The sequence below is a fragment of the Chelonoidis abingdonii genome, chromosome 10 (assembly GCF_003597395.2).
Source record: "Chelonoidis abingdonii isolate Lonesome George chromosome 10, CheloAbing_2.0, whole genome shotgun sequence".
Lineage (NCBI taxonomy): Eukaryota > Metazoa > Chordata > Testudines > Testudinidae > Chelonoidis > Chelonoidis abingdonii.
The window spans coordinates 44,525,256-44,541,354 of record NC_133778.1 but is presented as its reverse complement, the minus strand read 5'-3'; positions in this window follow the sequence as shown (position 1 = coordinate 44,541,354).

Sequence of the window (16,099 nt, the reverse complement as noted above, 5' to 3'; positions counted from 1 at the left end):
CACTATGTTAGACATTCCTTCAGACTTCTCAGTGAAGACCGAAACAAAGAATCATAAGCATTCTCTGCCATTTCAAGTTTCCTTTACTGCTTCTCCCTTCCTCATGAGGCTAGTGGGCCTTACCCTGTCCTTGTCTTCCTCTTGCTTCTTAATGTATTGATAAAAGTCTTTTTCCCTTTATTCCTCAAGCTAGTTTGAGCTCATTTTGTTGCCTTTGCCTTTCTAATTCTTGCCCCTGCATTCCCGTTTATTGCCCTATATTCATCCTTTGTAATCTGACCTAGTTTCCATTTTTATATGACTCCTATTTTGTAGGTCATGCAAGGATCTGTGATTAAGTCAGGTGGTCTTCTGCCACATTTTCTTCTTTCCTATCCCATCGGAATAGCTTGCTTTTGGGCCTTAATATTGTCCCTTTGAAGAAAACTGCCAGCTCTCCTCAGTTGTTTTCCCTCAGTCTTGGATTCCATGGACCTTACTATCCGCTCTCTGCTTAACCAAATCTGCCTTTGAAATCCATTGTCTCTATTTGCCTGTACTCCCTCTCTACCTTCCTTTTAGAATTGCCAAAACTCTATGATTTCATGATCACTTTCACCCAAGCTTACCTTCTACTTTCAAATCTCAACGAGTTTCTCCCTATTTTGTTTAAAATCAGTCTAGAACAGCTTCCCCCCTAGTAGACATTTTTTTCAACCTTTCTGAAATAAAAAGTTTGTCGCAGCAGCGCAGGAACCTTATTGGAATGTTCTAACGTGCCCCGCGGTTGTTATTTCCCAACATATATTCTGGATCGTTGAGTGTCCCCATCAAAACAACCACGACCAACATCTTGGGCTTTGGAGTGACTTTCTGTATAGTTTGTTTAAGAAAAAGCTCATCCACCTCTGTCCACTGGTTAGGTGGGCTGTATGTTAGAAAACTCCTAGCATGACATGCAACCCTTGTTTTTTAAACCTTTTATTCTAACCCAGAGACTCTCACACACTTTCCGTCATCCTGTGGTACCATCTTAACTAACACCTCAGTCCAAGTTGTACAATTTTCATATATAAGAGCAGCACCGATCACTTCCCTTTTCCCCCTGTCTTATCCTTCCTTGAGCAAACTATACTACACATCCACAACCAACATTCCATCGTTGTATTAAATCCACAGCAAGTTTCTGTTGATGCCAACAATGTCATAGTTGTATTTTTTTTAGCACTTCCAGTTCTTCCTGCTTCTTCATCCATAACTTCTCGCATAATATAGTTTTTAATAGAGAACATCTAAGATACTGGTTTGATTCTTGCTCCAGATTTTGCCCTACCCTCCTTTTCCTCTGCCATGTATAGCCCATGCTCCCTAATCTTGTTTCTGACCCATCTCCCAGCTTTCATGTATCACAACACTTACCTGTGCGGCTTTGCTCACCTGTCACCAGAATGAACACTAGTATTAAACATTCATCACTAGGTTAGGCCAGCCTGTGTTGCAAATAGGGTCTTTCCTCCTTCAAAAAGGTGAACGCCATCTCTGCACTGTAGCCTATCCTCGAATAGCATCCGTGGTCGAGGAAGCCCAAGCCTCACTGGCGACACCATCTTCTGCAGCAGGCATTCACCTATGATGCGCTCTGTTCTGCCCTGAGGCCCTACCTTGATAGAAGGATTGATAGAGGATACTACCATGCGCTCAAATCTTACCGTATCCGCAGTCCCTGTAGTACACTCATTGACGTAGCGATCATACACCTCGCTTGTATACATTTTGTGCTCCACAAAGTATATCGGATGAGTAGCAATAATGAGGGTAGTAGTCGAAGGCCGAGTAACTCCGCACAATTGCCTTAAATTTCGCGATAACGAACCCCCGGAGGCCAGCATAACGTCCTAGAACGGAAATGTTCAGGTGCGTCCTCCGTCCTCACTCGGCGGAGTCTCCAAACCACCACGTAAGGACCCTAGATATAGTCCATATATATTCAGCGGTGGCAGCAGACCTCCAGCCTTAGGGGTTACGAGGCCTTCTCCTCCTTTACTGTGGGGGTGATCCATCTCTCCTGTATCAAGAAGAGCATATGGTTACTTATTACCACACCGGGAGGTTCGCAGCAGGGTGGAGCACTGGGCCCTGCTGCCAGGAAGACAACTAGCCTGCCAGTTGATAGAGAGGCATCCCTCCTCACCAGGAGAGTGTCAGCAGTCCTGTGAACTGAGACAGCTATCAGCTGTCTCCAATGGACAGCTGTCCAGGAATGCTCGTGGATATGGACTGCTCCTCAACCTAGCCACCTCCTCCTTGTAGCTCTCTCACACCTGCTGCCTGAGAGATTCCACCAGTAGGCACCTTTCACATTGGATGCCCCCCCCCACCCCCGTCTGGATATCAGTAAGTGGAAATTGCAAGCTACAGTCTTTGCAAAACCACACCAGAATCTGGGTAGAAGCATCCATGCTCTGGCACTCTGTCTGGCCACAGGTGCAGGTGGAGGAGACAGAAGCAGTGCTGGCACAGGTGTTGCAGGTCTTCCTAACCATTGTTAGCCTCCCTCTGTCAAACTCCCTCTCAAACTCCCCTGTCTACAGCTCCCTGTCCGCTCTGCTCTGCTTTAAAGAGAAAAGTTTTGGATGTAGTTTGGTTTATAGGTTTTCAAGGGATTAACGGGTCATGGATAGGACCAACAAGGAACCCCTGCTCCTTTCCTACTCCCCTTCCAAACTCCCTTGCGAAACTCCGTGTTAGCAGCCCCCTGGTCGCTTGTGCGTGACTTTATAAAGCCCTGGCCTGAGTGAATGCCCCGCCCACTGGTTAAGGCTCAGCCAATTACCAGAGGCTTCTAGCTTTCAAATCTTCCTTTGTCGCTCAGCCTCCAACTGCCAGCTACAGCACACGGTCCCCACAGATGCTGTATTTGCTCCTCCTTCACCTGGAGAACTCCCTTGTGAAACTCCCGCTTAGCAGCCCCCTGTTCGCAAAGAATCAGGCCCTAGATTTCTGTGAACTGAAAATTATTAAAAGAGACCACAAATGGATCTAATTGGCTAATTAAGGCATGCAGGTTAGAAGAAGATCCTTGTACAATCATTTTATGAATTCTTACTTAGATTGTGAGCTCTCTGAGACTTTCTTTATTTGTTTGTACAGTGCCTAACAAAATGGAATCTTTGCCCAGGGCTGGGGTTCGTAGACTCTACTATTATGCAGATAAATAATATGAAAGCACCAGCTGCATCTTGGGCTGCAAGGACAGACATCCATTCAGGAAATGTCTAGCAATTCTTGTCTGTCTCCCATGTATTTCTAGGGAGCCTATCACTGTGGCATCCAAGCATTGACTGAAACCTTGAACTAGTATGCTTTTGTTACTGAAATGTTGGGTCCGCCTAGCTGAGAGCTAATGACAGCCAGACAGGGATAAGGAAAGGTTGCTTTATTTTGCAGAAGAAAGAAGAGTTTTTTACCTTGGTACAAAAAAACTTTATTTTATACAAAAACTAAGAATTTTTTATATATATTTATATATAGGCTTTGGTTGTGTTAGCATTTGATTGGTGGTTAGCAAACCCAGCACTTTTGCAATTTGCTTAGCAAAAACTGGCTTAGGACCAGCTTTAACTGCCTCAAGACCGATAAGGGAAGACAGGATATTTCTGATCCTCCCTCTCTGCATAGAGTCTCACGATTGTCTCTCTATTCAAAGCAGATTCTTAAATATACAGCAGCATTTTGCACTGAAAATCTGGAGAACTGAGCTGGTGTTTAAGAAGGTGGATAAACAGTAAGCGTATTCATATTGCTGTCCTTCCCCTCCCCACCCCAGATTAAGGAGAGAAAGGGCTGAGGGGATTGCTATTCACTGGTGAAACTAGAGATTTCTAATGGGGAAACTTTTTTCCTTTCTGTTTTATGTTGCCATCTAGTAGTGCAGAACTGGTTAGCTTATTAAATCTATTTTCTGGATGCGCTCCTCTTTTCTCCTCTTGTTATGTTTTCCCATAATTATGCTAGTATGGAGTTGGGAGCAGGGAATGGGAAGTAAACAAGAGAGCATGTTGTAGGGGATGCTAGGATGTCTTCTCAGTTATTGGGTTGACCTCTCCTGATGGGTGGTAGCATTAGGAGTAAACCTTTCAGTCTGCACTGACGGAGCTGAAATACAGAAACCAAATTTACAGGTAAAGGGAAAAAATCCTTTTCTGAAAGCTGTGTGAGGTCTGACTCCAATATTTTCTGTTCTATTAAAATCCTTGTGAAAGCACCTCTGTAATTTGTGCTGCATTAATGACTTTGAAGCAGCTTTGCAATTTGGTATTCCTTCCTCGTAAAAGGTCTCATCTGATAGGAGATCCATAGACAGTGAAATCAGTTGCACGTCTGACTCTCTCCGACAACTTTCTCATGTGATAGCATGAGCAGTCAGTCTCAGCTGAAGCTGTTCAGTAAGTAGGAGGTAATGAGGTCTTTGTGCAGTAAGAAGCACTTATTGCTGGACAACATAATACATGTAAAGAGCAATAAGATGGTGCAGAGAAATCTAAAAAGATTCTTTAGGCGTAGGTTTAAAAAAAAAAGAAAAGGGACTGCAGCAAACATGCCACTTTTATTTAGTGTGCTGAGTTGTACATAGTGAATGGACTCCCAAAGCAACTCTTACAAGTTAATTATTTTTGTGGACATTTGGAGGACTTGCAGATTTTGAATGACTGAATGTAATCTGCATTTCTGTAATAAACTAATTTTTGTAACACAAAGTATGATGCATATCCTTCAGTTACCCTTACAAAACAAAAACACCCACAGTATTCTACAGTAATAGTTCAAAACATCACAGCTTGCAATAATGTTACTGTAGTCTTTTGGACCATTTTTGAAGAATAATATAATAGTTTTGTATAAGAAAATATATCAGACTGAAAAAAAATTCCTAAATCATATAGTAAATCTCATACAAACTGTGTGTGTACTTTATGAGGAGATTCCTAATCCACAAACATTAGGATGGGCTGTAGAAAACAGCCTCTGCTTCAGTAGTTCTGCCTAGATTTTAGTGATGGGTGTAGAGATATGTTTATGAAATATTGTGATTTGGAGTGCTCCCTCATAAGGGACAGTGTTGTGAGTATGAAAATTTGGAGATGTGCTCTGGAGGTCGGGGTTAGGAACACTGCATAGCTGTTTGCAGCAGCTCACTACAGAAGCTCTCCAGTTTGTTTTATTATTTATTCCTTTTTCATTCACTGGTTTGTTATTTAACGAACTCCAAGATTGTTACAATGGGGATCATACACCTACCTAGATAGTTCTATTTGTTTAATTTATGGGGTGAAATACTGGCCCCACTGAAGTCAATGGAAGCTTTGCTACTGACTTCAGTGAGACCAGGATTTCACCCATTAACTCTTTCTATTTCTGCTGACATAGTCCAACATGATATTTTATACATAGGCAATATATGTGATATTTACTATCAGTTTTTAAGCATAAGGAGACTTATGCTTAAAATCAATGAGTTGTGACTAAAAATTATTGGCAAGATATGGCTCAGTGTGATGACTGATTTTTATTTTAAAGGTTCATTATTTTAGAAGATTTTATATTTTTTAGAGCAACTTAGTGATGGAATTTAATTTACCAGTTGCCTTAGATAATTAAGTAAATGTTTGCAGCTAGATAAGCATATTATTGGATTTATTCAAGATATTGGGTATAATAGTTATAGGGAAGTAGAAGGGACAAGTGTTGCTACTAAAGTAACTGTATTTTTCTAAGTGAAACAGACCTATTTGAAGGACTACCACTTTTTCATTTGATGTTATTCCTGGAATTTCCAAAAGTTAATACATTATTAGAAAATACTTTAATATGTAAATGAATGAACAGTTATGGATATATCTAGACAGCTCTTCTGGAAGAGGTTATTTAAGCAATACCTTTTTTAATAGTATGTGTTGTATATTTTTATTTCTGAAACATTAATTTCTCTTACATATCACTGTATATCTGTACATTTTGAACAGTGTTCTAAATTAGGTTGATTTGAAGTAATATTGCAAGTTTCTTAATCAGATAGATCTAATTAAAAACAATTAATCTCTGTACAACAATACAATATTGTTCCGTCAAACAGAAAAAGACTATGGTCGCTGTAAATACAAAATAGAGAGTAAGTATCTTAAGTACCACAGTCCATTTATGCAACAATGAAGTTGAACTGTGGAAATACGGAAGGTGCTTTTTGTCTCAAGTGTAGAAATGTGTGGGAAAGTTTATTATAATTTTTTTTTATAAAACCATCCCCAGCCTCCTCTTCTCTATTAAAGCAATTTAATAGCAATAGCTCCTCTTCTCAATTAAAGCAAAACTGTTTAATTGCAATAAAAATAAAAAATAAGGGTCTGATCCATCTCCTATTGAGTTCAATGGGACTATGCCCCAGATTCTTAAAATGCTGGTGTCATTACAGGAAAGAAAAGTGGGGATGGACAATAAACCCTCCTAGTGAGCATCAGATAGTGTGGGGGTGGAGGGCTTTGCTCTCTCTCCAATTCTGTACCTCCCTTCCTAGCTGAAAGCATCCAAGCTAGTTCCCTTGCCTCCAGGATTTCCCTTCAGAGAATGGAAGCTAATGCAAGGGTTGATGTTTATTAGAATTTTTTTAAATCCCCCTAAAAGAATAAGATTTATAACAAAAATAAATTAACATTCTGTCAAAGGACCGAACAATGTTTTCTACATCTACACTTTATACCTGAATGTGAGTAGAAATATTACATACATAAACTATTGGTAAATCAACCAGTGTTGATAAAAAAAATGAAATAATAAATTGAATCTACTGTTAGCATCTACATATTTTAAAATAAATAAATTTTCCCATGTATTTTTTAACTTTATTTTGATTTTCTATGAGTCATTTAATACTTTGTTAAATATATTTAAAGAGCTCTGAAAAAGAAATGATTAGAGGTATCTGAAGTTGTAGTTTGACAGATCATTTAAAATACAATCTTAAGCCTATACATTCTGATCCCAGACAAATTCAGAATCATATTTTTTTAGTGTGAGAGTTTCAACTGAATGTAGCTCCAGTAACCAAGAAGATGTAATGAAAACTGAGATCTTGTATTTAAATTATTCTGTCTCCTTGGAAACCCACTGCTGCAGAGGGATTTGGTTTTCCTTCGTTAAAAATATCTACCCTTTAATAATGACAATGGGAGAAATGCTGAATAAAACTACAGTATATTGCCACTAGTTTTAAAGTTACGTAATGATTCAGGTATTCTGGATGAACTATATATCTATAGTTTCTTATCCAGAGTTCCGTTAGCAGCTGCCAGGCATTCACCAGCTCTGTGGAAAAGAGCTCAATAGCCTTGGAGGAAGTGTATGTGTGAGAGGAGGAATAGGCAGAAGGTAATAAACTGATGTCTGTGAGTTAGACATTAGAGCAGCATCTTGAGTTCTAATCCTACTTCCACTGAAATCAGTGGCATTGACTTCAACAGGAGCAGGATTCAAGCCCTGACCTTATTATTAGTTTCTCTGCTTGAGTTTACTTTATAAAAATAAAAGATTACGTTTTGCTTATTTTTTTCTTGAAAAATGTTTAATGAAGTTGCACTCCTTTTTATAGTTTGCATGTTGATTGTGGAAACCAATTGAGTTGTCTATGTGATATTCTGTTAAAATGTAAGAAACCTTTTTTTCCCTCAAAAGGAAAAAAGTTTAAATGTATTACATCTCAAATAAACCATGTTTAATCGCTTTTATTCACATACTTTGTATAAATCAGTACTTTAATTTTTTTCACACTTGAGGTTTTGCTAAACCATGATGAGTGAATGCTCTTCAGGCTATTATTTCAATTTCTAAAAAAACCTGTTTTTTCATCATTTCAAAATAATTAGTGTAACTACACCTCTACCTCGATATAACACTGTCCTCAGGAGCCAAAAAATCTTACCGCTTTATAGGTGAGACCGCGTTATATTGAACTTGCTTTGATCCGCCGGAGTGTGCAGCCCCATACCCCCAGATCACTGCTTTACCGCGTTATATCCCAATTTGTGTTATATTGGGTCATGTTATATCGGGGTAGAGGTGTATATAAACGTCTTAAAATATGTACTAATTAACATTACTAGAGGTTTCATTTTGTAAAGAATTAATTCTTCTCTTTGCCACAGCAAAGACATGTCAGCCACCATTTTTATTCTCCTCCTTGGGATGAGAAGCTGGATATTTGTTCATTTTGAAAACAGTTTTACAGTCTTCACATGTCACATTGTTTTTTGTTGTTAACTGGTATTCAGTTTAGGCAAAATACCACTACTATTACTCTTAACCATTCTTTGCCTTTAAACTGGTGTTTGTTTGTCTCCCTGATTGTGCCAAGAAAATAGAACAAATGACAAACCTGAATGTGTTTCTTTTCCTTTAAATATTATCTGTGCACTTTGTTTTACTAGAGAGCAGAAGTCATGATTAATTTTACGGTATTGAATGAGGCATGTCTTCTCCTTTGATGCGCATCATATGTAGCATTAACATATTACAAGTTATAGTGACATAGATAATCTGCAGGGGATTAAATATTTAATAGTAAATTCATTTTGAATGACAATACAGTGAGTTCCAAGAGTGATTTAAAGTGGGCTCAACGTATTAGTTTGATTGAACTGAATATGAGGAAATGATCTCGGTATCTGTTTCATTATAAAGGAGAATATTAACATTAGTAATAAAGCAGATGGATTAGTAAATGGATTATAAAATGCATACATATTATTGTGTTCCTTTATATGGGAACAATATAATTAATCATAGAAGTCTTTTCTTATTGAAAATAATCTGTTGCATAGCAATACATGCAAAGCAAAGTCAATTTAAAATAAGATGGACTCTAGTAATGGTATGTACTAGCTTCATGCATCTTTACTTGTATAGGACATGCATGGTAAGTTATAAGGTGAGCTTCTATGGGGCTATTAAGTATCTCAGAACATATTTAGAAAAATACAAGGTGTAAGTGCTTCCTGTATAACAAGAGGCGTCTTTACAGCTGTAATGGAATTGTACCAGTTTGGCATGAGTCTTTTTATTTCTAGAAATAGAAGCAACAATTTTATCTACTGAAAATAATGGGAGTGTTTGTCTCACGTTGCCTGTCACTAAGTCTGCGTTATGCAAGATTATGATGGTAATGTAAAGAAACAGAAAACTAATGTAATATCGTATTAAGTAAGTTCAGAACAAACAGAAGTGTGTGACTTGCTGCCAACCTATGGCTTTTCAGCAATTTTCTGCATCAACTGTTCAAGTCTGAGGAGGAGAAAAATTATTTGTTCTGTGTGAAACAGCTGTTAAAACTTCTAGTATATCACTTTGTGAAGACAAAATGTTTTACTCTGTATCATTCCCCAAAAGAAAATAATAAACTCATTAAACTCATTGTTTCCAATTCAGCTCTCCTAAATTTATTTTGCAGCTATTCAGTTCCTTTTTTTTTTTTTTTTTCCCCTTAGTGTTTAAGGTATTACAGCATTTCCCAAACTTTTGAAATGTGAGCTTTCCTTCAGGAAAACGACACCCCTTGTGTTCCCATTTTACTCACCAATGGAAAAAACTTCTGTAGGGAAAGCTTCCATCTCTATCAGTGAAGGTAATTCTATGTCCTGAAGCATGAGAGTTTATATAGTTAGTTAGTTACTCTCTGACTCTATAGAGCATGCAGGTTCTTGGCCACTCTCTGAATTTATCCCCACTTTTTTCTGTCGGACATATTTTCTCAATGATGGTAATTCACATTAATATTATCTCTCCATCTTCTTGGTCAGGCAAGAGGTCAGACACTACAAGGCTGTCCTGCCACGAGATGCTTAGCTGCAGTGTCTTCTGTCATCCAGACTAAATGATCTGCCCACTGAAGTCATTGGGATTTCACTACAAACTCTATACTTAGTTCACCATAGACCTCCCATCGTTCCCTATTAGATCTTCTCCACACGTCATTCTCTCTTACTGGCCCCAAAATTCAAATCAACTCCTTAATTTCAAAGGTATTTAACTGTCTTTTTTTTTCCTTCCCAGTAAGTGCCCAGGTCTCTCATCCATATAAACCAATAGGATTTATGATGGTTTTGTTATCTGAAGCTTAGTTTTGCTCAGTAGCTGTTTGGAGCTGAAAATTCTCTACAGAAAAGAGTAATAGGCATTCCTGAACTGTAACCATGCCTTAATTTCCTCCCTTTATATCCCTTTGATTTTTGCCTTAGAATTGATATGATGGATGCGGTGAGTCTTGACTACTTATTGATTCTGGGAATATTTGCATACATTATGTAATGTAACTTATTCTCCATTGTTCTCCTGCTTTTTCTTACTTTGCATTAATTTTCTTATGGTTTATGCACATGGATTAAGATAGCATCCCATGTGAGTTGTGCTTTTGTTGGCCAAGAAGTTCCTGGGAGCAGTAAAAAGTGGAAGCATTGTTGTAATACAGGTTAGGCTCCTATGTTAATCTCTAAACTCCTTGGAACTGTACTCCTTTGGATTAAAATCCATGTTGAAAAGAACAATTTGAACTATTTATTAATAGAGAAGAAATGTGGAGAATAGCCTACAAATAAAAATCCAGGAACAGGAGGCTAGAATATGGGAGGAACTTGATTGTTTTATGCTTCTTCTGTGCAGTTAACCTCTAAATCAGTGGTTCTCAATCTATTTACAATTGTGGGTCACATATGCAGATCTCTCTGTGTTATGTGGGTGGCATCCACGCAATGGCCCTGTATGGCCCTGAGGATGTCACATGGGCCGCAGGTTGAGAACCACTTTTCTAAACATTGCAGTCATAAAGTTAGATCTGTCCATACTTCAAGCTGTGGGCTACATTTTAAATTCACTTTATCCTACTTCCTCTCAGCCACTTTCTTTGATGTTCCTTCCCTCCACCATAGACAAAACACCTTTTGCTTAGTGCAGAGGCCAAACACCACACATGTAAGTACAAAGGAAAGGTCACTTTAAAAAGCCCTTAGACAAGCAGAATATTGGCCATAATTTCTATCTCATGCAACTAGTCCCATTTATGTCAATGATCCTAGGAAAAGCAAGGTGAGAAGGATGTGGCCCTATGCTACGTAGATGTAAGTCCTAGATCTAGAAGGCTTGGAGGGATGGAACTCTCTGCTGTCCCTTGTGGGTGAAAGGGGAAAACATAGCTCTAGTAAGCTTGAGTTACATGTTATTACTTCACCACAGTACATTTATGTGGTGCTGTATGTTGTATTGTTAGGAATTTGGTTGTGTTGTGGTTTTGAAATTATATTAGATGGTGCATATAATGAGAGAGAAATTATAAGAGATACATCTTGGGGCAGAGCAAGCCACCCTGCGCTAAAAGGTAGTGGATTCTGGTAACAGCCCCAAAATTCAAAAAATGGAGGGGTAAGAGTTGAAAGGCTCTGAGATGCCAGGGGCATTGTCAAAAGAACCAGGAGATTTGGAACTTTGTGTAGAGCAGACTTTGCAGGACCTGACCAGCAGAGCAGATTTTGCAGGACTGATCTGGTAGTGCCGCAGATATAACTCTGCAGGACCTACTTGGTGCTGCTTGCTTTGCTGAACTGAAGCTTACAGGCAGAGAGAGAGCCTCCTAGTGGATACTTGACCACCATGATATCTAATTGGGTTCATGAATAAGGAATAAGTGAGTAGGAACTGAGTTTTTGGTCCTTGACTAGCTGAGCAAATTAACTAAGACAGTAGAGCTGAGTATAACTCTCATACGTTGTTTGTTTGGGATTTCTAATTTTATTTTATTTAAATATATGGTTTTGTGTTTTTCCAAATAAACTGTTTTTGTGGTTTCATATCATAGAGGACAAGAGCATGAGAATGGGGAAGAAACTCCTGGAAACATACGTGACCAGGGAGATCAAATTTTAGTTGGTTAGAGCTGAAAGTGGAAGTATGGCCTTTGTGAGGGCTTGCGCCACATATTTAATTTATTAGAAAGGGTCCCTAAACTTATAGAACCTGGCTTTTGTTACTGTTGTCAGCGTCTGGCAGAGAAACTGCAAATAGTTTCCCCTCCCCACACCCTCTCCAAGTAGAATAGAATTTCTACTACTTAAGAAAAATTCAGTAGTACTTTTCACAGTAGTACATTTCAGGGCAAATGTTGATAGGGTTTGTGCTGTTAAATAGGGCAGCTGAGCCTGAAGAAGCAAAGCACAAATGGTGTTTGCACCTACTGAGCATGTAGACACACAGTTCTGCCTGGACTGAGGATATATGAGGAGAAAGGTGAGGCCAATAAAATGCACCCTGTGTAGAGTTCTCAGTGGAAACAACCTGATGAAAATGGTATATGGAGACTTACGTGTGCACCTGAAATTGTGCTCATAAGTCCCTTACCAGGGGAGCAGCCAATACCGGCTGCTGTGCAGTAACTCATTACCCTGGATATTTAACAAGGATGTGACATATACAGACTAAATGTCACATAAGCATAATTCCTGTATACATATGGGTCTATATGAGGCACTGAAGACAGATGCACAAAAAGGAAGCATCTTTTAGGTTTTTTGGCTGGCAAAGACCACAGACATTGCCCTTGAGTGCCCTCCCACATGCCCACTCAGAAATTACAGGCTAAAGCTTAGCTTTAAGATCAGGCTTCTGGAGGTAGTTTTCCAGATTAACAGGCTTGATGCTCAAACTGGACCTCTGAGGAGTTTCAAGGGGATCTGACAAGTCAGACACATAGAGTCATGGTTTATCCTTGGCAGTTAGTTGCAATCACTCTGGTTAATATCTGCACTCCTCTGGGAGTCTTGGCCACAGGATTCTTTCAGAATCAGAAAGTCATTGGCACTGCCACAATGGTAAGCAATTCTGTACCCTTGGCCTGCATAGAAAAGTCCCTAAGTGCAATTTTCTTGCTCTGTATATATTCTACTAATGAAGCCATTAGAGCCTAAGTCAAGCAACTGATGTTTGTGAGTAGAGCTGCCAGTTACAGCAGAACAGCGTTAGGCCATGTCTACACTAGCACTTACGTCAGCAAAACTTTTGTTGCTCAGAGGTGTGAATAAAACAGGTTTTACTGGCATAAGCAGTCGTGTCCACAGCACTGTGTCACCAGGAGATGCTTTCCTGCTGACGTAGCTAGCACTGCCTGTTCAGCTGGTTTTATTATATTGACAGGAGAGCTCTCATCTGTTGGCATAATGCGACTGCATGAGCAACAATGGCACATTGTTTGTAAGCTAAGTGTAGACATGGCCTTAGCGAACATTCATTTAAATTCCAAACAGCTGTTGAATCCAGGTTCTTGCACCTTCGTTATTTGCAAGCATTCACACAAATGGATTTTTGTTTGCATTAATGTTTATCCTCTTACATGAATGCTCATTTTCGCATGCAACAAGGTTATTTGTGTGTAAACAAGTATAGTTATCGTTTTTTCCTATTCATTGTTCACTACTTTCTTGCTTAAAAGGTTTCAGTCACCCAATCAGGGAACAAAACAATACAATCATGCATCTTGATTAATGAATAGTCAAGGTAAATCATTCACTGAAATTCGTTCACATGAACAGTTCATTAAGTAATTACTTGTTGCAAATAGCTTTGTAAAAATCAAATTTAGTTTGCAAACAAGAAAAAGACCTAAATTCAAAATGAATATTATTCACACTAAATAATCCAAATATCTCTTCTTGTGAGCATCAGTATTCATGATTTAATAGAAATTGCCCTCTAAGTCTCCCTAGTTTATGACGCATGCAGACTAGCCAGAGAGTTGGTGTTGTTTCTGATAGGTACTTTGCGGTAACGTTTTATATGTAACGTCTACTTCTTGCATTTTCTTGTTAGTAATAGGGTTCATTTGTAAAAAGAACTGATTATTGTTTGGAAACAAATATGTATATCTCTTAGAGACAATATCAACTTTTGTACTCATCCCAGCTGGTACTACTGAGACCAAGGCACAGTGTCATCCTTAGTGGCTCATAGATTAAAATCTTTGTGGAGTGCCTCTGTTTTTTTTTTATTTTACTGTCTGGATATCTGTCTTCTAGTTTTTTATTAAGACACATCCTCTTCGAATCTGAGAGTAATAAACACTAAACAGGATCTAGCAAGTGTATGAGGGAGGAAATTGTTGGATTTTTTTTTTCTCTCAAAGCATGTATGATGGGATCCCTAGGGTACAGCCTGGAACTGGGCTACCACTGTGCCCCCTTAACTCTCCAACCTGGGCTGTCTTTCACAATGCTTTGCTAGTGACAAGTAGCAAACCCCTCTAGATGCTCTATCACTCAGCACAACAGCATGTGGGGCCCCACACTCAGCTAGATTGCATAAATATTCCCAAAGCCACTCATGAATCACACAGAGAAAGGTACCAACCAGTTCCCCCAGTTCCCCTGCTTTGCACCTCAGAGCTGTACCGTCTTGCCCTGATCAGAAGCCTGACCAGTGTAAGTTTATTACCTGGTCCACCCCTCCCTCAACGTTGAGAGGACATGTACAGGCCTTTGTAAACTGAACTGAGATTTCCCAAGAGCTTCAACAAAAAAAACATTGTCTTAAGTAAAATATAAAACATTTATTCTTCTTCGAGTGATTGCTCATATCCGTTCCAGTAGGTGTGTGTGCCGCGCGTGCACGTTCATCGGAAGACTTTTACCCTAGCAACTCCAGCGGGCCGGCAGGTCGCCCCCTAAAGTGGCGCCACCATAGCGGGATCCCCCCACAACCCCCCCGCACCCCTGGATCCCCCGCAGCCCCTGGATCCCCCACAACCCGCACCCTGGTCCGCCGCCCCTGATCCCCCCACACAGCCCCCGGGATCCCACAACCCCCCCGCACCCCCCTGGATCCGCACCGCAGCCCCCTTTGGTTGCCCCAATCCCCCACGCCTACATCCTCCACCGCAAACTGCCCTGATGAGCTCCCTCTCGCCTCCCTAGAGGATACTTCACCGCTCTCTCCTCGGCACCGCCAGTATCCTCATACTCACCTTACCGCTTAATAGCATCACCCTGCTCGCTCCCAGTTTCCTCCCTCTTTCCGTACCCCGGGCCGTCACACTCGGCTCTCGCCCCCACGAATCTAGTCACCCAGCCCACAGTCCGCCCTCATGCCGACCTGCAGCCCCCCTGAGGGCCCTCAGCGCCTCGCCCGCCCATCAGGCAGGTGCCGCGTAGATTACAGGACGCGTCCTGCGGGCAAAGCCAGTATTTAGGGGGACCCCTTCCATAAAAAAAAGTTGCAATATATATCAAATTACTTTATTGGGGGCCTGTGGGGCCCGGGCCAGGGGCAAATTGCCCCCACTAAGCCCCCCCCCCGGCACCCTGCCTGCGGTCCCTGGGGTCCCTCCTCCACCCCACAGCCCCGCGCGCAGCCCCCTAGACCCTCACTCTGACCTGCAGCCCCCCCGGTGCCCTCAATCCTGACCGCAGCCCCAGCCTGATTCCTGCATGGCTAGCCCTGTAGCAGCATTGATCAACCAGTCCCGGAGACCCCCTTGGGGGAAAACTGAGGCACACCTTCTCCGCTTCATCGCAACAGTCCCCTTGCCAGACCCCACCTACCCCCCGTGACCACCCCCTCATGATCACTGGACAGGGACCACCTTTACTGAAAATATCAATTAGCCCCCATCCACTTATTATGGGGGGCAAAGGCGGCAGGCCTAGGAGGCAGCGCCAATGCTGCCATACTCCCCCCTTTCCAGCCCCTATATACACACACAACGCACTGGTATCCTAGAGGGAGGGCCTGAGGTTCCATGGCAAGTATGGGGAGCAGGGCGTGGCTATTTCTGTCCTGCCCAACCCCCACTCCAGCACTCTATTGCCATTTGACAACACCATCCGTCACCAGGGAGCTGAAGGGAAGGAATCAGGATCCGGAGATGGGCTAGCCCTCCGAGTGTTTCCCACCTCCAGGTGCCATCGCCGCAGCCACCACCTGCGGGCCCCTACACCCGACCCGCATGCCCTACACCTCCCAGCCCTGCCGGTGCCCCTCACTCCCGACCCGCACCCCTACACCCCAGCCCTGCCGTGCCCCGTCACTCCCACCCGCA